This window comes from Chelonoidis abingdonii, chromosome 8, assembly GCF_003597395.2.
Source record: "Chelonoidis abingdonii isolate Lonesome George chromosome 8, CheloAbing_2.0, whole genome shotgun sequence".
Taxonomy (NCBI): Eukaryota; Metazoa; Chordata; order Testudines; family Testudinidae; genus Chelonoidis; species Chelonoidis abingdonii.
Genome location: NC_133776.1, coordinates 25,974,655 through 25,997,723, shown reverse-complemented (window position 1 = coordinate 25,997,723; position 23,069 = coordinate 25,974,655).

Sequence of the window (23,069 nt, the reverse complement as noted above, 5' to 3'; positions counted from 1 at the left end):
AGGAGTCCATTGGCACCTTAAAGACTAACAGATTTATTTGGGCATAAGCTTCCTTCCATTTAATAGGCCTGCGTGTTACACAGCCTTGCTAAGACTGTCCTTCCTGGAAGGCTGTAGCTGATGTAAGCTCCACCAGCTGATGTAAGCATTCGTCCTAGGGAGATTCTAGGGGAACCAGAGATTTCATGAGTACAAGTGGAAGGGAAAGATTTAACAGCTGAAACTGAAAGACAAACTTGACAAAAGTTGGGATGAACAACAAATGAGACAGGAGGCAGAGTACTGGAATGGAGGAAGAAATGTTGAGAAACTATTACATTACTAGAAACAAACTGGCTGGAACAGGAGTATAATTGAAATGCGATTTAGAAAGTGTTAAGAATACTTTTGGAGAATATGTTTCAGAGATTCTGCTTTTACCATACATTGAATATGAAACCACATGAAACCACCCTGACAGAATGACTGTATTGTTTAGAACAAAGAATGAACCTTGAAAGTCACCAAAAGTAAAATAAGCTGGATTTACATCAGAAGCTTTCTTCCTTTTCAGGGTGAGAGATGGACATTCTGGAAGTGATGATGGGTTCTCATGAAATGCACTGAAGGCATACTGGATACATAAGATAGGATGCTTGCTGACAAACTTGGTCAGGACTGAAAGCACCAACAAGAGCTTCACCATGATCACCTAAGCAGATACATTTTTACCAAAGAATATTTTGAAGATAATTTACAGTTTTCAGAACCCTATTTTCATCATTGCTTTTTGGAACCTTTCATGCACAACTAAGCCAAAGCTGGCATCTCAATTGTGAGCCCACTGAGTTTCAGAAGAGATTGTAGTTGAGTCTCCTCAGATATGGATGCTTCCCTTGCACCTGTGTATGTTGTTTATGTTGTACCACAAACCATAATGGCAGGCACCCAAAATTTCATAAGAACTGATCTCCCCGCACCTCACTATTTTAGGATGAACTCTCATGAAAAATGTACAGAAGATTTCAGTGCTTTTGAATCTAAACCCAGATCACAGCTATCATTCTGCCTTGAACAGAAAAGCTTGCCCATAACAAATCCTGATCTGGACACAGGCCACCCTGGCTTCTCCCTGTTTGCACCTGCTTAAACCAACTTGGTGACTGTTACTAGTTGCTGGTAACAAGCCTTCATTTATAAATTCATAATGGACTGTGTTCTAAAGTATCTACCTGGGGAAGAAGTGCCCTGGAAGACACTGTTCTGATTTATTTGATTGTTTTCAACTGATCTGAGTAAAGCCTTGTATATGAAAGGCAAAATTAGTACCTGTTTTTAGCTGTACTCAATAAAATTGCTTTAAAAACAAACAAACCCAAAACGCCAATCACTTGAATGTATTAGAGACCCCAAAACTCATATTTCATGCAGTTGCCTTTTGTATTCACTTACAGAAATGTCAGTATGAGCAGCCAATAACTGTAAATATGGTCATTATTAGGGCCCTACCAATTTCACAACCATGAAAAACCTGACACAGACTGTGAAATAAGCCCTTCCCTGTGAAATCTGATGTCCCCTTACTCCTAGGAGTGCCCCAGCAAAGGCTCCTAGCTCCAGTTGGGCTGGGGAGGAACAGGACTTGTCCATCCCCTGCACTGCCACTGCAGAGAGGCTGGGGGAGAAGGAGGAGATCAGACCCACCTCCAGGTGCCTCCCGCTGCTGCAGGATGCCCTGGGGCTGGGCAGCAGCCCCAGAGGTCCCTGCAGCTGGAGAAAGCTTGTGAAGTAAGATCCAATCTTCCCTGTGCTGCTGGGAGCACCCCAGCAAAGGGGGCTCCTAGCTGCTACTCCAGGCATGGCTGGGGCAGGACAAGACTTGCTCTTTCCCTGCAGGACTGCTCTTGGGTCTCTCTTCTGGCTGCAGATATCTCCACATCCTTTCATCCCCACGCTGTCCAGCTCTGAAGGCAGCAAGGAAGTGGGGTGGCAATCCCATGACACCTCTACAACAGGTTTGTGATTCCCTCCCACAATCCTCTTTTGGGTCGGGACCTCCACAGTTACAACACCATGAAATTTCAGACTTTTAAACACCTGAAAAGGTGAAATTGACCAATTTTCAAGTCCTAGGGCCATGAAATTGACCATAATGGACCATGAATTTGGTAGGCCCCCAGTCATATTGCATCTGCTGTCATGGAATCTGGAAGGAACATTCAGGAAGTCAGAGGATTGTCCCATCATGAGAAATGAGCTACATGTACCATGAAGAGCACCCCTAAGTAGCCATCTGCAACATATTTTAAACAGAATGTGATTGCATCGTTTTCCCCCTTTCAACGGGTTTTGTCTTGTGAGAACATTCTTGAAAAGATCTGCTTCAGGAATCATACTTCAGGAAAATATTTGAGGTTATGATTGTTATAACTTGGGACTACAGAAGCTTCCAGAGTCTTTATTCAGGAATCAGGGCCCTACTGTGGTAGGTGCTGCACAAACATGGAGTAAAGAGACAGTCATTGCCTTTTAGGACATGCTGTCTAGTTAATGGCATGATGTACAGACAGATGAAACAAATGGGAAGCGGACTAAGGGAAGATGAGCTAACAGTTATATGGGCACATTTTCACATTGCCTAGTTGTGCACACAATGGCCCTGATCCAGCAAAGGCTTGTGCTTGTGCTGAACTTTACACACTGCAAATATCCAATGTGCTGGCCCCATTAGTGAATGCTAAGCACTTGAAAGTCTGGCCCTGTGTGGATGTTGCAAAATGCTTGATCTTTCTTCCCTCATAGAATCAGAAGATATCTCAGCAACGCAGAAGATACTGCAGAGAAAGAAGCTTTCACTTATTCAGCCTGAGGACTAGAACACCGTTGTGCATTATTCACTATTGTTAAAATTTCAATAAGAAAAAAATAAATAATGTGACTTAGCACAAATGAATTGGTATCTGGTCCTTCAAATCCTTTAACTCATGCAGATTGTCCCAGATCAGGCTCTTTGTGATTATTTTTTTTCCAGAGTTACACGAAACCTTTCTTCACAGTGCTGGGAAGGGCAATCTATCATTGCAGATCCCCGGGGGATGAAAGTGTATTTAATCAATAGCAAAAATATTCAGTTTGTACTGCCTGAAAAATGGGATCTCTTTGTTGGAATCTAAAGAAAGAAAGAAGTTTCTCTCCAGAAACTGGGCCATTGTGTGAGAACAGCACATCCTTTACTATGGTGCTTTGTCACATGGAGCTATGATTTTGTCACATGGAGACATTTTTATACAATTTAAGAAATGTTAGAGAAGTTGGATAAACAGAAACCCAAATCACAGACATGATACCTACAAAAAAGCCTAATGCTGGTGCACTGATGTCACTGCCTCTCAAGCTGACCAGTATTGTCTCATTGTTTCCTTGCGCTCCCTCATTTGTCTGAATCCATCTTTTGTCTCATCTTATTATTTGTATTACCATAAGATTGTGGAAGTGGAGAAAGGGATTAATGGAATTTGAACATAAAGATTCAAGTCTCGCATTATTAGGGTCAGTGTCAGCCTGACTTTGTTATTCTGACTCTTGCTCTAATCCTAGAGTCTAAGATTTTTATGTTCAAATTCCCTTTATCCCTTTCTCCACTTCCACAATATCTAGGAGCCCTACTCAAGACTAGAGCCCGATTGTGCTGGACACAGTACAAACATAGGACAAAAAAGGTCCCTGCCCCAAGGAGCTTCCAATCTAAGTCTGAGACAAGACACAGCAGAATGATCCGAACAGCAGAATGAGAGGCAGTGGTCTCTCCCCACTAGCTGTCTAACCATTGTCAAGTTTTCTGTAGGCATCACAGCAAAGGAGGGATTTGAAGGTGAGTAACGAGGTGGCTTTGTGGATACTTACAGGAAACATCTCCCAAGCATGAAGGGCAGCATGGGAAGAAGCACAAAAGTGTTAATTTTCAAAAAAGCATGTAGTCAGTGGAGATTGGCATCATGAGTCAATGAGAGGTGAGCAGGGACAGCTTGATAGCAACTGAGAGAGGACAGGGAGGGTGGAGACTGTCTGTGAAGGGCCTTGAAAGCCAATATAAGTAGCTTATATTTGATGTAATAGTGAAGGAGAAGCTAGCTCCCTGGAGCAGGGACAGTTTTTTTGTTGCGTAGTTGGACACCGCCTAGCACAATGAGGTCCTGCTCCATGACTGGAGTTGCCTGATGTTATGGCTGTACAAATAATAAATATTGGCTCTGGCAAAAACCTGAAAGCGTGAATTAGTATTTTTTCAAATGAGAGAAAACTGCAGATGTTTTCCCTAAGGGATATGCACTGGGAGTCACAGAACAAGTTTCAATAACAGAATTAGTAAATATACATGTACTGTGAAAATGAATAAACACTCATCTTCCAGTTCAGGTCTTAAAGAAAACGCTTCCCCCACTAGGAGAGCAGTGATCCATCTAGCCTATTTAATATACGGCATATGCGTCAGCATGATGTACATGCATAAAGAATTGACATCAGTGAGAAATTGAAACTGCTCCCTTGACAGCAGCTGTCTAAGAACTGCACATTGCATGGGGGAAACTGCTGAGCAGCCATGCTTCCTATTATTCAAAGCTTCCATCCTTTTCCCAAGAATCTATTTCTCCTCATTCCCCCCAAAAATATTGATAACAAAACCACATTTTTTCCAAATATGTTCAGATGTTTCTGAAATGGTAAAAGAGCCTCTTAATTTTTAAACTTCTGAGCAGAAAAAGTGATCAAAAAAACACCAACCCAAAATAAAATAAAAACACACAATCACTTTTTCTGCTAACAGTAAGTAAAGTTGGCCAGATAACTTAAAATGAATCATTTTGCCTTCTCTCTCCTGTTCACAAATTATCTGTGAGCAAGTTATACAGTTTTTCTGTATCTCACCAGAGATGTCCACTTAGTAGTGTTGATTACTTTTTTATTATTAAAATGAGAACAAGGGGAAGAGTTCCCTGCTTCTACTGAAATTCATCCCAAATTGGATGCTGCCATACATCCCTTCCAGGGATTAATTTATATCTGTAGTTTATCAAGACAATTCTGAAACAAGGGATTTTTGCCTTTGAAATGCAGCAGATTGTAAAACACAAGAGATTAAAATACAGAATGACATGGGGGGAGGATCTATCCTGAAGAACGTTACAGCTGGTTGGGAATATTTCAATTAAATGTCAAAGTTAAATATTTTTTCTATTTTGGCAATTTGGTCAAAACAAAACTTATCATTGGAAAGAGTCAGTTTCTTGATTTGAAATTTAAGAGAGTCTGAAGTTGTCAAAAAACATTTAATTGTGACATTTTCCAAAGCAAAAAATCTGTTCTGGCGCAAAACAGCTTTTCATTTCTAAATTTAAGCTTCTTATAGTAATCAATCAATCAATCAAAATAAAAATGAACCATTTCCACTTACCTGAATCAATTCTGGATTTTTTCAGGTCATGAAAATTTTCAGGATTCTGACTTTTCATCCGAGTGGGGACAAAAAAAATTTGTTGAATTCTCAAAAGTTTTACAGGACGGAAAAACTATTTCTCACCCAGCCCCACTCAATATCCCACTCTGCTAAGTGTGGTACAGAGAGAGGTAGATTGATTAAAGGCTTCCTAACCCCTTAAGCTTCTCTTGTGTACATTTCTTAGTTTGAACAATAGTCACTTTTACTATGGCATTTGCTTCACTCTCAGGACCCTCACTGTAGAGATGTCTTTAGGATTTTGATTTACTTGGCTTTGCAAAGCAAAATGTAGTTTTGTTAAATGACGCTGACTTCTGCTTACAACAAAAAACCAAAACACCTTTCCTGGTTTTTGTTTTCAAAGTTTTCTGTGAAATGAGTAAAGAACAATATGTTGTGTGCAAGACTTGTGTGCTGACTCTTGAATGAATTTGGGTCATTCAACTTTCCCTAAGCTGTTGTGTACCTTCTGTTATAGCATGTTGGGTTGGTTTGACAAATTTTGAACAGAATTATTAAAGGCTGACAAATAAATCAGGTATTTGGCCTTTTTTATCTTAATCCAAGCAGATAACCCTGACCAGCAACCTATACCCAAGAGGGCTGCTAACCTGCAAAGGCTTCAGCATCTGCTGAACTTTATATATCGAATAGTCCCAGTGACAGCTCTTTCAAAAAATCTTATCCCCGGAGTCCAATATTGTAAGGTACAGAGAATCTGCCTCCCAAGAGACACTCAACACCAACTATGCAGCATCAGGCTGCTTAGAGCTGCACTGACATTCTGGACATTTTATATGACGTAGAGCAGCAGCTCTCAACCAAGGTCTGGCCCCCCCTGAGGAGCCACAAGAAAGTTTCAGGGGGTCTGTCAAAATAAACCAGAGAGCAGGGGTGGCATTAGACTTGCTAGGGCCCAGGGGAAAAAAGCCCAGGACTGAAGCCAGAGCCCAGCAACTTAGCATAGTGGGGCCCCAGTTAATTGCCTTTACCGAATATGCAGAAAAACAGTAGTTGTGAGACTGGTGGGCTGTGGAATTTTTATAGCATGTTGCGAAAGGCGGGGCCTCGAAAAAGGCTTGACAACCCCTGACATAGAGGATTATAAACTGTTCCACTCACTGCCTCAACATCACCTGCCATCAGGGCATGACACTGAAGGGATCTTTGTCTCTAATACCTTCTGAAGGTCACCTCTGTGGCCCTACAATGGCCTCTTTCCATTTGCAACTAGCCCTTCAGCTAAGCCTTGTCTAATCCAGACTCTTCCTGGGTTAGCAAAAGTCCACCAGAAGGTCATACAAACGAAAGGTCTGTCTACTTGCTTGGGCTTCTCTTCAGCCCACCTTCTAGCCTCTGCTTCTAGCTCTTTCTAGGTTACCTTTAAATCTCTCTGGCTCTGAGGTAGCACCCCATTTCCCAACCTCCTTCCTGATAATCCCCTCACAAGCTCAGATGCCTTCAGTAAGAACCAACTTGCTGCATGTGATTCTTCCTCAAACTGACTTTTCTCTGCCCTTTCATTAGACCCAGGCATTTCAGGGTGTTACCTGAACCAATTAGTGCAGCCCCTTAGTCTGCAAGGTAGCTAATAATGGCACAGCTAGGCTGACCGAACAGGGCTAGCTAGTCCCAGGTTTCCTGGCTCTTAAAGGGGCAGGCCATCCTGTTACCAGGATCATAGAAACTAACATTACATCTCATTACAATAGGCTTGTGGGATTTTTTCTGTGAATGTTTGTAATTGGGACTAAGTTCAGTTATTAGTATCTGCTATGGAATATTTATATTTCAGCTGGTCTGGTTGGATGAATTAGGTAGCATTGATCAGCTTGTCACAAAATCAATACTTAGCAATTTGGATTTAAAATGAAAAAAGAATATCCCCTTCTTTTGGGGCCTAATTTTGCAACCTGTACTTATGTGAGCAATCCTTACATTGGCTCATTAATCTCATTGGCTCCAATAAACCTACTACTGTGAGTAAGAGCTACTCAAATCAGTAAAAATTTGCAAGATAAGGCCCTTAATACTTATGGCTCTTATAACTGAAATACTGCTTATTCATTATGGCTGCAGTTCAGCAAGGCACATAAGCATGTGAGTAATTTTTAATACATAAGTAATCCCACTGACTTCAGAGACTCTACTCAAATGCTTAAAATTATGCACATGCTTAAGAACCTTGCAAAATTAAGTCCTATATTATGAGGGTTGCCGGACCTAATCAGGCTGTTTCCACATCACACCTCCATTTATCCTGTTTACCTAATTAAAGACACATACTGTTAGCGCACGTTTATTACTTTGTCCATATGCTAGATACACTTAGACAACTGAGACGACAGTGTACTTTCGAGTAAGATGATGTATTAACTGGGTTAGTACATACTGAAGGTCAGTACCAAAATATCTCACACAATATAATGTCTCATGTCTCGCAAAATATAAAACACTGATGTTGCCGAGCAGACAGATACACAGTACATTTACTGGCTCTATAAATGGCCCTTCTTTAGTAAGTGTTTGCTGTAAGCGTGCTTGCTTTAGGTGTAATTCAAGGCAAAGTGCTACAAGCCAGCCAGCTGGTAGCTCATAAGTCAAGCAGCATTTTTCACCATGATTAAAATGAGAAGTAGAGATCTGTTTTAAAAATATTTTACATTTTTTTTTACTGGCCTCTCTGAGCCTAATGCTGGAAGCACATTCTTGTTTTGAGGTCATTTGTGACAGTTCCACTAAGAGCTACATATGACACCGTGGGATAAATTCCGAAGTGACTTGTGCAGCTCTTAGATCAGAGGTGGGCAAACATCATACTTTTTCTTCTGACTTCTGCAGCTGCCCTGAACAATCTTGGGGCTCTAAGAAGGTTACTTTTAGAAAGAAAAGAGACAGCATAATGTGAAGGGAAACCAAGGAAAGATCCTTCCATTTCCATAGTTAGTGCCAAGTATTTAGGCTTGGCAGGATTAGATTTTTTCTATCTAAATGTCGGTAAACATCAATTTCACCAAACATCTACAGACCAATAACAAATATTTCCATTGATAATATTCAAAATTTACAGATAGGCTGCTTGAGACTTTAATAAAGATAGATGATTTAGACATTTGAATTAGGCTGGCTACAAATGGACTAGCAAATGAATAGTTAAAAAAAAGGTGTGATTTGTTGATTTAAGGCCACTTATTTTGTACATTTGGACATGTGATATTGACAATTTGTGTTTTAACAGTTTATAAAAATTTAATTTTTTGAATCTCAACATCTGTAGCCATTAAATAACTCTCTGACCCTCCCATAATATCACGCAACTATGCAAATTTAAACATATGAAAATCTAAAAAATGCTTAAAAACAAACATGAATAGTTATCGTCAAAATTATGCAAAAATTAAAAATGAATTCTGCTAAGCCTACATATATTCATCTCACACTCTGAATGTATCAGAGAGATGCAGACAGGCGTTTACTGCCAAAATAAAAGTTAAAGTCACCTTCACAAAAATACTGTATCAATTTGTTTATTATAACCTGTGAGTTCCTTCAAGTAGGGATTTTCTTTGTCTAAAGGGGAGGCAATGTGGCCTAGTGGCAGCTCTTGGGATATAGAAGATCAGAGTTCTGTTCCTGGTTCTGCAGCTAGGTGACCTGGGACAAGTCATTTGACCTCTCTGTGCTTCAGTTTCCCCATCTCTAAAATGGGAATAACAAGTCTTACCTTTTTTGTAAAGCACTTAGAGATCTATTGATGAAAAGAGCTATATAAGAACTAGGTAATGTTGTTGTTCTATGTTTTCTACAGCATATAGTGCCCATCTTTTAAAAGGGGGAAAAGGAGAAGCCAGGGAACTATATACCAGTCAGCTTGACTGCGATACCTGGGAAGCTACTGAAGCAACGTATAAAACATTTAATTTGAAAATACCTGGAGGATGAAGGGGTGATCACTAGCAGCCAGTATGGATTTTCTAAGAGCAAATCATGCCAAACCAGCTTGATTTCCTTCTTTGACAAAATAACTCGTTTGGTAGACAGGGAGAATGCGGTGGACATAATATACCTGGACTTCAGCAAGGCCCACATGATACAGGCCCACATGACATTCTTATAAGTAAGCTGGAGAAATGTGGGTTTGTGATGTTTAGATGTTGCTTGTGATTATTAGAACTGGAAGCACTGACTGCTGGGAGTCTGAAAGGACAGGAAACAGAATGTGGGGGAAGAGTTGAGGAGGCAGAGTGAGAGTTACAGAGGGTGCAGCAGCAGCTTGGTAAAGATGTTTCCACTTTAAAAATAAAGTCCTGTTGAAATTTAGTACCTTGCCTGGTTGATACAACAGGGCTCAGTAGAGCTACCATTAAATGGCTTTATAATTGGTTAAACCACTGGAAACAAAGAGTAGATATTAATGGAATGATGTCAGATTGGAAGGAAGTCTCAAGTGGGGATCCACAGGGATCTGTTCTGGGCCTGGTTTTATTTAACATCTTTATTAATTGCCTGGATGTAGGAATAGAGAGCACACTGATCACGTTGACAGATGACACAAAGCTCTGTGTGTGTGTGCAAACACTTTGGAGGATAGAACTAAAATTCAAGGGATATTTATAACTGGAGAACTGGGTTATAGAAAACAAAATGAAATTTAACAAATTGTAATGTAAGGTGCTACACTTAGGGATGAAAAACCAAATGCACAAATACAGAATGGGGGATAACTGGCTTGGCAGCAGCACTGCTGAGAAGGAGGTGTGGTTCAGAGGTGTGGTTGATCACAACCTCGACATGAGTCAACAATGCAATGCTGTTGCAAAAAAAAAAAAAAAAAAAAAAAAGCAAATTTGGGTTGCATCAACAGAGGCATAGCATGAAAGTCCTGAGCAGTGATAGTACCACTCTACTTGGCACTGGTTAGGCCTCAGCTGGAGTACTGTGTCCAATTTTTGTCACCATGGTATAGAAAGGATGTAGAGCAACTGGAAAGGATCCAGAGGTGGACAACAAAGATAATAAATGGGATGAAATGCAAGCCATATGAGCAAAGGCTGAAGGAACTGGGTTTGTTTAGTATGGAAAAGAAGATATTAAGGGGGGGATATGATAGTGGTCTTCAAATACTTTAAAGGCTTCTGTAAAAAAGATGAAGAAAAATTGCTCTCTTTTGCCACAGAGGTCAGGACAAGAGGCAATGGGTTCAAACTACAGCATAGCAGATTTAGATTCAATCTCAGGAAAAACTTCCTAACTGTAAGAACAGTAGGACAATGGAACAGACCCTTCGGGAGGTTGTGGAATCTCCTTTGCTGGAGGTTTTCAAAAGGAGCTAGATAGCCATCTGGATAGTTTAGACACAACAAATCCTGCATCTTGGCAGGGGGTTAGACTAGCAGACCGTTATTTCTTCTAACCCTATGGATCTATGATTCTATTCACACAGTTAATGCTCAATAATTAATAATCAAATATGGACCAAAATAGTTGTCCCTCAAAGAATGGAGGAGGAATCAAATATTTGAAACACTGCCACCTTTAACATGTCTCTGGATACTGCCAGAACAGAGGTAAGAGAATATATCACTGTATGACATTTTAGATTTCCCTTTCACAGATTTTTGTGTGTGATTTATTGCTTCCTGGATTTGATTTAAACACCAGTATTTTTAATCAGTTCACTGTCAATAAAGTCATTATATTCACATACCTTGGCTTAGACATCAGAATTGTCATTTACTATGATCATTTCTGCTGGGTTACATGTTAATAATTAGGCAGCACTGAAGGAATTTGCACACAAGTTGTAAAAAAATTTCCACTATAACTCTTCCTGATTCAAAATTATTATTAACCCCCATTATTCATTCTGGGCAATGTGGTATATCAGACACTGTGTTAAAAATGACAAGCTATCACTGTAAATGTAAAAAAAATGTCCTTATTCTGCTTGCAGGCTAGGGGACTTTGAGGGAAGCCATGTGATCTGACTACCATCTGAACCAGTTTTGCACACTGCTAGCTTACAGTAAAGTGGGATGAGTTGTGCCTCTTTGTTTTAGGGAGCAGCCTGCTTTGTCTCTCTCTGGGTTTTTGGAGTTCTTGTGTGTTATTGTTCTAAATTCTAAGAAATAAAGGAGTACTGCTCTGTAACCTTCCAGCAGGAGTAGTTTATGTTTCTATCAATTTTCTCTTTTTGTGTTCCATGAAACAGAACAGGTAAAATCCTGGACAACAAGCAAAGCACATTTCCCCATCCCTGCTCCATAAAAGGACTTATGCTCTGTGCTTGGTATCTGCTGACGGGGCTCAGAAATGGAATGTTCCACCTTATAGTGGCTGCATAGCCGCTAATTGCAGTCAAATAGGAGGCCATGAGCAGCATCATATCCCTACATGGTGAACTAGACCTAGATTCTGCAAAGTGACCCTCTCACATGGACCCTTCTTCCTGCATGGAGTCCCACTAGGTATATAGGTACTCAGGTAGATCCATTTGCAGAATAAGGGCTTTAGTAACTATTTTACCATGAAAATATTGCAAAATCAAAGCTAACAAGCTGGCCAAGATTTTATTGGTCAGGTGCCTATTAATGGACCTACCTTTAGTTCCTTTGAGGTATTTTTATGGTGGAGCTGGTTTCCTGTTTATTTTTATGGTGAAGCTGGGAATGGGTGACAGGGGATGGATCACTTGATGATTACCTGCTCTATTCATTCCCTCTGGGGCACCTGGCATTGGCCACTATTGGAAGACAGGATTCTGGACTAGATGGACATTTGGTCTGACCCCGTATGGCAGTTCTTACTTTGTTATTTTAAAATGTCATAAATGAGAACAGGTAGATGATCAATATTTCACAGCAGTGCTGAAACAATCATATCCTCACCTTGATGAGATGCTAAAATGATTATCTATGAATATTCTGGCATAGGACAAAACTTTTTTTTGAAATTCTCTCTTTCATTCTTAATAATTAGCACTGCCATTCAAATAGCACTTTGTCTTTAAAACCTTGTACAAACATTGACTAATCATTCTCCACAACAGGTAGTTCAATACTATCACCAGCTAGGGAAACTGAGGCACAGAGCTGTAAATTGGATTCAGGTATAAAACTCAAGAGTTCCTCACTCCTAGGTCTGTGTTATGACCTTAGATTACACTGCCTCAAAATACTTCAGTTTAAGGAGCTTATCCTTGTGTCAGCACATGTCACCATATAATGTAGTAACACTCATAACACATCTGCACTTATATAAGACTTTCATCTGAGTATCTCAAAGCCCTTCAACAATATTAATGATTTAAGTAAGCTTCACAATATCTGTCTGAACCTCAGTATTATACCCATTCTTCAGAACACTCAACTGAGGCAAAGAGAGCTTAGGGGACAAATTCTACTCTCCTGCATCAAATCAGAGTCTCTGAGTTTGGTCAGGGTGCGTTTGTGAGAGAGAAGGATAGAACCCTTCCCTACATGGCTGTGGATTGCCTGCACTCTAGCCTGCAGTAGGTTGTACTGCTGCCCTACCCATGTTTGTTTCCCTGCCCACGAATGCCCTAACCTGCCAGGGATGCAGAAGGAGCTCCTGATCTTGGACAGGCAAGACGGGTGAATACTCTGCAGGAGAGTCCAGATCCTGCCACTCTCTCCATGAAGCATAAAGCCATTGATTCCACAGTGGGCTGGGCCCTCTGCAGCTGTGGAGAAATGAGAAGGAAGTTGTGCCTAAACAGCCAATAGCTGGGACAGCCAATTGTTAGCCGGAGATTCCTGGTTGGCAGAATCATTCTTGGGGCATATCAGTGTTACATTCACACGTTAAGATGGTTGGACAACTGTAATCTGACACAAAGTCACTATATCAAGAGGGCTGAGAAGACAACTGGTATTCTAGAGTCAGGTATCCTGGATTCTAGGCTCACCATTAGCCTGTTTGAGCAAGTCTTAGAGGGCTTGTCTACATGGCAACTTACTGCACGGCACTAACCCAGTGTGAATCTACAGCACATCAGCTTGCTATGCAGTAACATCCCATGTGGATACTGCTATAGTGCACTGAAAATCCTCTACGCTTTCAGCTAGTAGCATGCCAAACTGCACTCAGGGACTGTCGTCTGCTCAGCCCTCTTGATAGACTGACCTTGTCAGATTACATTGTGTCCAAACACCTTCACATGTGAATGTAACGCTTCGACTTAATATGCCCCAAAAGTGATTCTGGCAGCCAGGAATCTCCTGCTAGAAGTGCTTATGTGACACACGACTGAGGCTCATCCTGCACACAACAGGATGGGTAGTAATTGACAAGCCTATCAGATGTCCAGTTCTTTTTTCTCACCTCCATTAATTGCTATTTATTGTGAATGGACATTTCTGAATGCCCCACATAAGCAGAAATGGGAATTATAGCCAATAGTTCCTCTAGAATATTTATACCATTGATCCCAGGAGCTGTCTATATCATTCATTTCAGATGACTGCAAAGGAGAAAACCAAAATGTAGAGAAAATGAAGGCATGGCTTGCATTTTCTATAGTCTGGTATTAAAACTAGAAGCATCTCTCCTGTTTAGTGCTGAGTACAAGCAATATCTTTAAATACTCTTTTGTTATTCTGTGCATTGCCTCTCTCATATGTCATGGTTAATGATTCACTGGTGATTTGCAAAGAGGTTTTGCCTCATGGAAATATCAGAAATCATCTCCTTATTCACCAAGCACGTGTAACTCTGATATTAGCAACTAACTTCCCCGCTTTCAGTGAAAACACACACACACGGCTGGATGGTACTGGTACTCTGTACAAAGCCTGTGCAGGACCCAGAAGGAAAGGAATCCTCTTCTCCTCAGACTGCATAGTATCAGTGTAGCTGCTCCATGGCTATTAATATAACCACTACAAGGCTGTAGTAAAGGCTGATGCCCTGCATTCAAAGTTTTCACAAGTGGATCCATGTAGCTCTGGACCCTCTGATCAGAGACACAATCCACAACCCACTGAAATCAATGGAAAGGGACTTCCATTGACTTCAACAGGAATTGGATCAGGCCGCTTCCCCCGACTCTGACCTGCCCAAGACCCTTTCCTCCTGCTGCATAACCGCTGTGCAACATTGCTCTGTGGCGTGCAAAAGATGCCAGGATGCCTTGCATATGTCTGATACCGTGGAACTCATTACCACAGCATGTCATCAAGACCAAGAACTTATAGGCAAAGATGGTTTTGACATTTATATGGATAACACAAATATTCAGAGTTATACGAGCTAATGAACACAAAGGGTTTTGGAAGGGATAAAAACTTCATGACACAGGTAGTAAGTCATTCTCTAACCATTACAAATTAGGATGAGACGTTCATAAGGGCAGGTTATTCCACATCTGCCTACTGTGGGGTTCTTGAATCTTTCTGTCAGGCATCTGACCACAGCTGGAAACAGGATACTGGACAAGTTGCACCACAGCTCTGATCCATGTCCCCATGTTCCCTGCATGGCCTGCTCACCATGGACCACTGGGATCATGGTGAATCCACTGCATTTGGGGCCTTCCATTGATTTTTGTGCTTACAGTTTAGTGCATGGCTCAGTGCTCTGCTAAACTGAGGCCAGAGTATCCAGTAGTAGGAGCAGAAGTGAAGAAGATTTACCCTATCCAAATGTCACTTTAGGAGGGAATGTAGGTTCTCTAAGGCTGAATATAATTCCTTTACTTTCGATCTGGCTGGCATGCCAAGTCTTTACCAAACTACAATGGGATTTTTATGATCACAAGTGCTCAGGACCTTGATTTTTCATCTCACTCCAAAGATGGTATGACTGCTGTTATTTATAGGAACATAAGAATGGCCATAGTGGTCAGACCAATGGTCCATCTAGCCCAATATCCTGTCTCTGATGGTGGCCAGTACTAGATGCTTCAGAGGGAATGAACAGAATGGGGCAATTCTAAGTGATCCATTCCCTGTTGACCAGTCCCAGCTTCTGGCAGTTGGCAGTTTAGGGACACCCAAAGAATGGGGTTATGTTCCTAACAGCCATTGATGGACCTATCCTCCATGAATATATCTCATTTTTTTGACACCAGTTATACTTTTAGCCTCCACAACATCCCATTAAAAAGATCCACAGGTTGACTATGTGTTGTGTGAAGAGGTACTTCCCATTGTTTGTTTTAAGCCTATTAATTTCATTGGGTGATACCTGGTTCTTGTGCGTTATGTGAAGGGGTAAATAATACTTGCCTATTAATTCCCCCCACCACCTTTCATGATTCTATAGTCCTCTATCATATCGCCCCTTAGTTGACTCTTTTCTAAGCTGAACAGCCCAAGTCTTTTAATCTCTTCTCATATGGAAGCTGTTCCATACCCCTAAAAATTTTTCTTGCCCTTCTCTGCACCATGTCCAATTCTAATATATCTTTTTGAGATGGAATGACCAGAACTATATGCAATATTCAGGTTGTGAGTGTTCTATGGATTTATATAGTGGCATTATGGATCCAACCTTACTGCAAACTTTGTAGGAGTGGAGGTTCTGGAAGACACTATCCACTCAGAGATTGAAGGCAGTAGGATTACCATATGCTTACAGTAGAAGTACATGCTTAAGTACTTTTCTGGATCAGGGCTTTTTGTAGGCTATACCGTGGAGTGCACTAAGCTAACATCTGTGGGTTATGTTTTCCTCTTCCCTTCTAGACCATCATCTACTCTTCCTCAAAATAGGGTTGATGTGGTATATTGTCCGTGCGTAGAATCCCCAGGCATTTTCAACAAACACTTTCTCTTCTCATTGGTTTTCATTTTTTCCTGAAAGTGGAGCATACAGGTCCTAGGTAGAAAATGGGCTGAAGTAACTAGAGAGTACACAGTAAGCGGAAACCACGTACAAAGTCACTCTGATATTAAAACGTGAAAGTACATTTAAAGATTTCTTCAAAGCTTTAAGCTGTTACCATATTATTACCATAATGAGTTTAATTAGAATAGCAACATGCTATAATTATTGACAATGCACACTTCCAGCACTGGGAAAGTGTTCATATTAAGGACGATATGACATCTTGTGTGAGAATAAGGTTAGAGTAATTGCCATCATGACACTGATTATCAATCAGATCCTAGGTTCTTCAGGATATGGAATTGTTTCTTTAGTGAGCAGCAAATTTCTAGCAAAGAAAACCACTCTGTGTTGTTTATTAGCATAACTAGACACAATACACCTAAAGGCCCAGCAATTAATTCCAAAATCAACACAAGCCAATGAGTAATGCAGTGGTAGTTTGTCTGACATTAAGATTAATATTTTATCCATTGTAAATGAGTTTCCATTGATAAATTAAAAAAGAAATAAAGTAACAGAAATCACATGAATACAATATAATTAGCCAGCACCATTACAAATCTGTTTATTCAGGTTATGTTCTTCATAGCTTTACATCTGGAATAGAAATCCATTCTCATTCTTTGATGATGTTTTGGCTGTCTATGACTTAGCTAAAAGTACAGGCAAAGTTGTACAAACTGCCCACAGTCCAAAGGGAGGTGCATCACCCCATGGAGGAGCTTGAGGAAGATATTCTGCCCCAGAAAATCCTTTATGAGCTCCCCAATGCACAGTGTGCCTGCTCCTACCACCCCCTCAGAGAGTGAAGTTCTTCTCCCCACCCATGGCCCTGCCTTCACTGCCCTCCTCCTTTAGGGTGCATCCCACTGGGAAAAGAGAGGGTGAGAGCCCTGCGCTCTCCTGAGCTGTGACTGGCCTGGATGCAGGGTATGCCAGGGTGCATATCTATCCAGGTTTCTTGCTCTCTCCTCTCCCCTGCAAGGTCAAGCCAGAGTCTTGCCCCAGATTTCATAAATACTACACCATAGCTGCACTTGGTTGCCAATGCAACCCATTTTGCCATCATATAAAAATGTAACACCCTTCCCAGCTTCACTGCAGTCGCTTTACATGTTCTGGGCAAAAAATGTCTAGGTTCAAGAAGATGAAATCATTTTCAGTGGTTTCATGGTGGTTTTTCTAAGGGAGTTTGGGAGAAATATAGCCAAAGCACTTAACCCACATATTAGAGATCTGAGGATATTTTCACTGCATTGAGCCCTTCACTCAAAATACCTAGTAAAAAACTGTAACAAATCCAAGGCCACTTGGAATACATGTACCCTGCAGCTAAGAACCCACGGCTGGCCCATGCCAGCTGACTCAGGCTCATGGGGCTCGACTTAAGGTGTTCTTTCCTTGTGGTGCAGATGTTTGGGCTTAAGCGTTTTCCAGGTGAAGCCCCCCATGAGGGAGGAGGGTCCCAGAACTCAGGCTGTAGCCTGAGCTCAGACATCTACACCACAGTGAAACAGCCCCTTTGGCCTGAGCCCCATGAGCCTGAGCCTGTTGGCATGGGCCAGCCATGGATTTCTAATTGCTGTGTATTCATACCCTTAGGGACTTCACCATTGTCATTATGGTTCAGAGCACACCATGCCTGCTTTGACCTGCACAGCACCGGCAGAGTTAGAACTGTATTGGCTTGATTCTCTTCTCATTATTGGTGTAACTCCATTCACATAACTTGGGTGACTCCTGATTTACAACAGGGCAGCTGAGTAGATAATAGACCCTATTTATCTGTGTAGCTGTATTGAGCTCCTCACAGAAACATCTGGATTATTACAACTCTTCCAGCTGCAAAAACACAGGGCCCTGCTAACTGAGATGAGAGAAATGTATTTTAATTTATCATCAGAATAAGGTCTATTTTCCACAGCTGAGCAGTTCCAATTGTATCCAGTAGAGGGAAGTGCCATACGTACACACTAGCCAGTTCATTATTGTATCAAGGTAATCCCCTCACACAGAAAAAGCTGATTAACAAAGATTCTTAACATTAGAATAACAAGAAGTACACGTGGGGAGGGGAAAATCCTAAAGCCTTTTCAAAGGTCTGTTAGAAGCGTCCAAAAGGCTGGATATACTAAAGCATATAGCTCTGTCAGTGCACTTTCCACCAGTGTCACATTTCCTTGGGTTATCTGCCAATCCAATATCCAATTTTCAGCACTCCTTGATATAATTACAGGAGCTCTTTCACAGAGGAAATGTACTCAAATTTCTTCTCTCATAACTTTTCAAATAGGAAGTTCAGTGCCCCAATGGACATATAAATATAAGCAATAAAAATCTCAAAGCCCAATAAAGTCAGTCCATCTAGATTGTAAAGAGTATCAATAACAAAATCCTAACACGGTTTAGTTTCCTGACAAAGGCTAGACAGACATGTGGCTAGAACACTAAAAAGTAGTGGGTTTGGAACAGGTTTTTTTTTTTTTTATAGCCTGTCTGAAACATATTAAATTACAGCTTGTTCTCTTTGGTTTACATTTATTAGATATATTTTAACCCTTTCTACGCTGTTACAAAAACACCAAAACCACACAAAAAAACCCCAAGCCCCTCTGAACTCTATTATGTCTTAATTCCCAAAACACTTGGATGAATTAAAATATAATTAATTTAAACCCAGATGGGACAAACCATTAATCTGAGATTTGTTAGTCTGAGGCTTGCTCTCCAGGTGGTGCTCTATTCCTCAGCTGCCCTGCTCTGACATTTCAACCTGGTGCTTGTCTAGCCTCTCACAAGGAACTGAACTGCGAAATTGGGAAATCAATCACACAGGAAGAAATCAGCTTATTATTATTTTTTCAAGTGAAGCTCCTTGCTCCATGCAGTCCTCATTAATACGATCACTCACCCATGCTTAGATTTGCCATTGCCAGTTATTTCAGACGCTCAGGGATTATCCCAAATAAGAAAATGAATTACATTTAAAACCAGAGATTCCTGCTACACCTCATAGTACACCTCTGCAGCAAGACAGACAGCACTGGTCAGGCTATACTAACCTTATAAACCGCTTGATCACTGCTTCCTCTGAAGCATCTGGTCTGGCCACTGCTGGAGGTCACACACTGACCCCAAGAGCCCGTCTAGCCCCTCTTTGGCTTCTACCAGCCATATTTACAACCAGCAAGGTGATCCCAAACCACTCCCGAGTCCCAGATTTCTCCAAGACTGTCTGCCCTGAAATGTTCAGCCCTCTCTTGGACGGTTCAGAGAAATAACAGGTTGGTTTGTTTGTTCCTCTAAAGATACATCACATTTTAAGAATATAATTCTAGGGCATATTCAGAATTTTTTATACACACCCTGTGCATACATCAAGCAGAAATATTAATGATCAGCGAGTTCTTAGTTTTCCAATGATACCTTACATGACACCTTTTAGATACAGATTATAACCACAGTGAGCTGAGGCACACTGAAGTGGTCAAGCCAGCTAGAACTCATTACCTGGTACCAGTAAGCCCCTTGCCCTCTGGCACTGGGATGCTCTTAGGATCACACCTCCTTGTTTACCAAGCTGCAGGAAGGTTAGCCACTGGATGACCTGGAGGCAGAAGGTCAGAGCCCTCTTTCCTGGACAAGGCATCTGCCGCTATATTTTCTTTCCTCTTCATATAGAAGAAACCTATTTTGTCACCTTTGTCTGTTTACAATCTCCAGGACGTTATATCAGAGAATAACCATAATTTCACCTACAGAGTTTTTATAAACATTTCACAGTGACATTTATGACCAGTGTGTTATAGATTTCAAACAATATATTATATAATCTCACCCTGTGTTCTTCTTCTGAGCAGTCGAATATACTTTACACAACTTTTTACTCACTGGTTTAGAGAGTCTGGAGAAAAACAAAACATTGTTCATCAAAATGTTGAAATATTATTATAATAAAATAATTATTGTGCATAATTATAATTTAATAGAATAATTATAATTAATATATACACATTCATTACATTATACATATTATAATATGTCTGATTTTTCAGTTTTCTGTGGCTTTTTAATCAAATATTTAATCCTGGTTTTGTTTTGAAATTGGTAAAAATTTACTGGCTAAACTTTATATGTAAAATTTTTGTCAAAAAATTTGGGAACTAAAAATGCTCAAAGGAACAGACTATTTTATATGAAATTTTTCATTTTTGCATAAGGACCTTTTTGATGAAAAAGGTTCTAGCTCATAATTGTTTAATTGATTCTACTGATGCTCTCATTTCTGTTTAGATTATTATGATTATATTTGTTCTTCTTCTTATTATTATTACTTTGCTACTGCTACTACAGTAACTTCTGGGGGCCCCAGTCAAGGAGCAGAGCCTCATTGTGCTCAGTGCTATACAAACCAGCATAAGAAAACACACCTTGCCTCACAGAGCCCGCACTAGACGTTTATCACAAGATGTAATAAGGGTTGGGGTTAGTAGGGCAAGGAACAGTGAAACCAAACCGTTTGGCATTGTAGGCAGGAACTTCAGCTTGCCACAACCCTGATGCCCATAAGCTAACGTTACTAACTTCATTTTCTTGTTGCTGCTAGAGCTGTGTGAGCCCTCAGTGCTTTTCTCATGAATGATGCTGCTGGTAAACAGCCATTTGGCTTGCAAGGGGCTGACTATAAAGCAGCCCCTTCAGTTTCAAGTTGGGTTTGATGAACTCAGACTTCCAGTGAAAACATTCCCAACCTTCACCGGGCCACTTCTCTCTGTGCTGGAGCTTACTCCACAGCTGGCTGCAGTGAAAGCCGGATGGATTGTTGCTCTCCCTACTTTACTTTACTTCACATAGCTCAAGGTCCTTGGCAAATTTCAGCCACCCAGCGTGGCTGCAAGGTGACATTAATATATATATTTCACCAATAGGTGGACAGAAGAACAGAGGTGGAATGAGAGAAGTTACACAGCAGCAACAGGACAAGGCCCCATGACCCTCATTTGACCATTATAATCACTAGACAACACTTCTTGCTTCGTGGAGAAAGTTATTGATTAGGGGTCAAATTTTACCTGGCTGAATTTTCTCCTTCTATTTACCTCCTCCTTGCAGGGGTTTTGCAGCAGTGGAGTCTCTGGTTTAAAATGTTCATTAGTTGCATTTTTAAAAAATGCTTTTGCAAAGAGCACTCCCCCCCCCAATTGTTTGCCAGCAATCGCCTTACAGGGTTTCCCCCCAGGATATTGCATGGGCTTAGTTGTCAGCCTCCAGTGTCTTTTCCAGAAATGCAGGTTTGTTCTGTCATTCTGAAATTGTGCTTTTTTAAACCGCTCTTTGCTCTGTTAGGGTCTGATTCGGTAAAGTATTATGCTCCTCCTGCAAAGTGCTGAGCACCCTAAACTCCCACTGAAATCCACTTGCTCAGCACCTTGCAGGACCAGGTCCTTTGAGAAGGTTTTCACTGTAGCCTAGATTGAAATCTCAGTGCTAAAATGGAAATGTAATTATATTAATGGAAAAATATTTCATGTCTTTGTCAGCTAACGCTCTTTAGGAGGTTGTATGTGTCTGTAATGTGTTTTGACTTGTCTCAGATCCTTGTAGCGAGCTATTTTTGTACTTTACTCCTTAAAGTCCTTCTATGATGATTTAAAGCTTACTTAGAGAATATTTATAGATATATGCACATTTAAACAGGAGAATAAATTGATTATACCTAGACATAGGGCATTATGCATTATGATAGTGGGCATCATTAAAAAGGTAATGTTTGTCATTTTAGGCACCGAATCAAGAAAACCAACAAGACTCTTCAGTGCTTTGTCTTGAGTGTGGCTATTTTGGTCACCCTGAAATATGAGCAAAATAGAACAGGAGTGGAGCTGTTGGCCTGTTGCGAGCAAGACTAGTTTCGCTGTTCTAGAATGGCTTTCAATGGCCAGTCCTTACAGCATAGGAAGTCGGGCTGGCATTACCAGCAATTAAAGTCTTTGGCAATAGAAAGAAAAGGAAAACATTGAATTAGGCCTAAAACTGTCTTCTTGATCTATTTTAAATGCTTTGGTCTGATTCTGACATCTGTGGAGTTTTTCCTGATTTGTGTGGGTGTGAAATCAGAATTAGGCCCTCCAGTGCAAATTGGGGGCTGTTCTGTGCATTTTCTGTGGTGAGCTATTTTAATTAGATAGGTGTGACTCTCCACCAGCTTAAAGCTAAAGTAATGCAGTGCTCAGTTAGGCTCCTTGTCTTCCCCACGGATTGCAATGCTAGTAAGTAGGCTGACACATCTCTGAGCCTGGAAAGGTAAAGAGACTGATTGTATCACAAGAGCGTTCAGAGGGTATCCCAAAGCTTACTTGTGATTTCTCCTGACACCCGTGATTTATATAAGCAATAACAAATGACAAGGCATGATTTGACAAACAGGCATCTCGGGTCTGCTGTAAAGCATGCAGTGAAAGATTCTTTTTAACAAAGTTCTTCCTGTTAGTGTAGAATTTCCCACTAGAAAACTCTAAAAAGGTGCATCAAAAAAAGGCCCTACAGTTTAATTGGGCAACAAGCTGCCTATCATAAATAAAATAACTACACAGACATTCTGAAGGAAGGTCTGGCAAGTCACAATTGAATTAGGTATTTCTGGGCAGCATAATTATGTTCCTTAACAGCTTGATACTATGGATACTCTTCTAAACATTGGACATGTACAGAACACAAGTTTGCTGAGATTTATTAGGTTTAT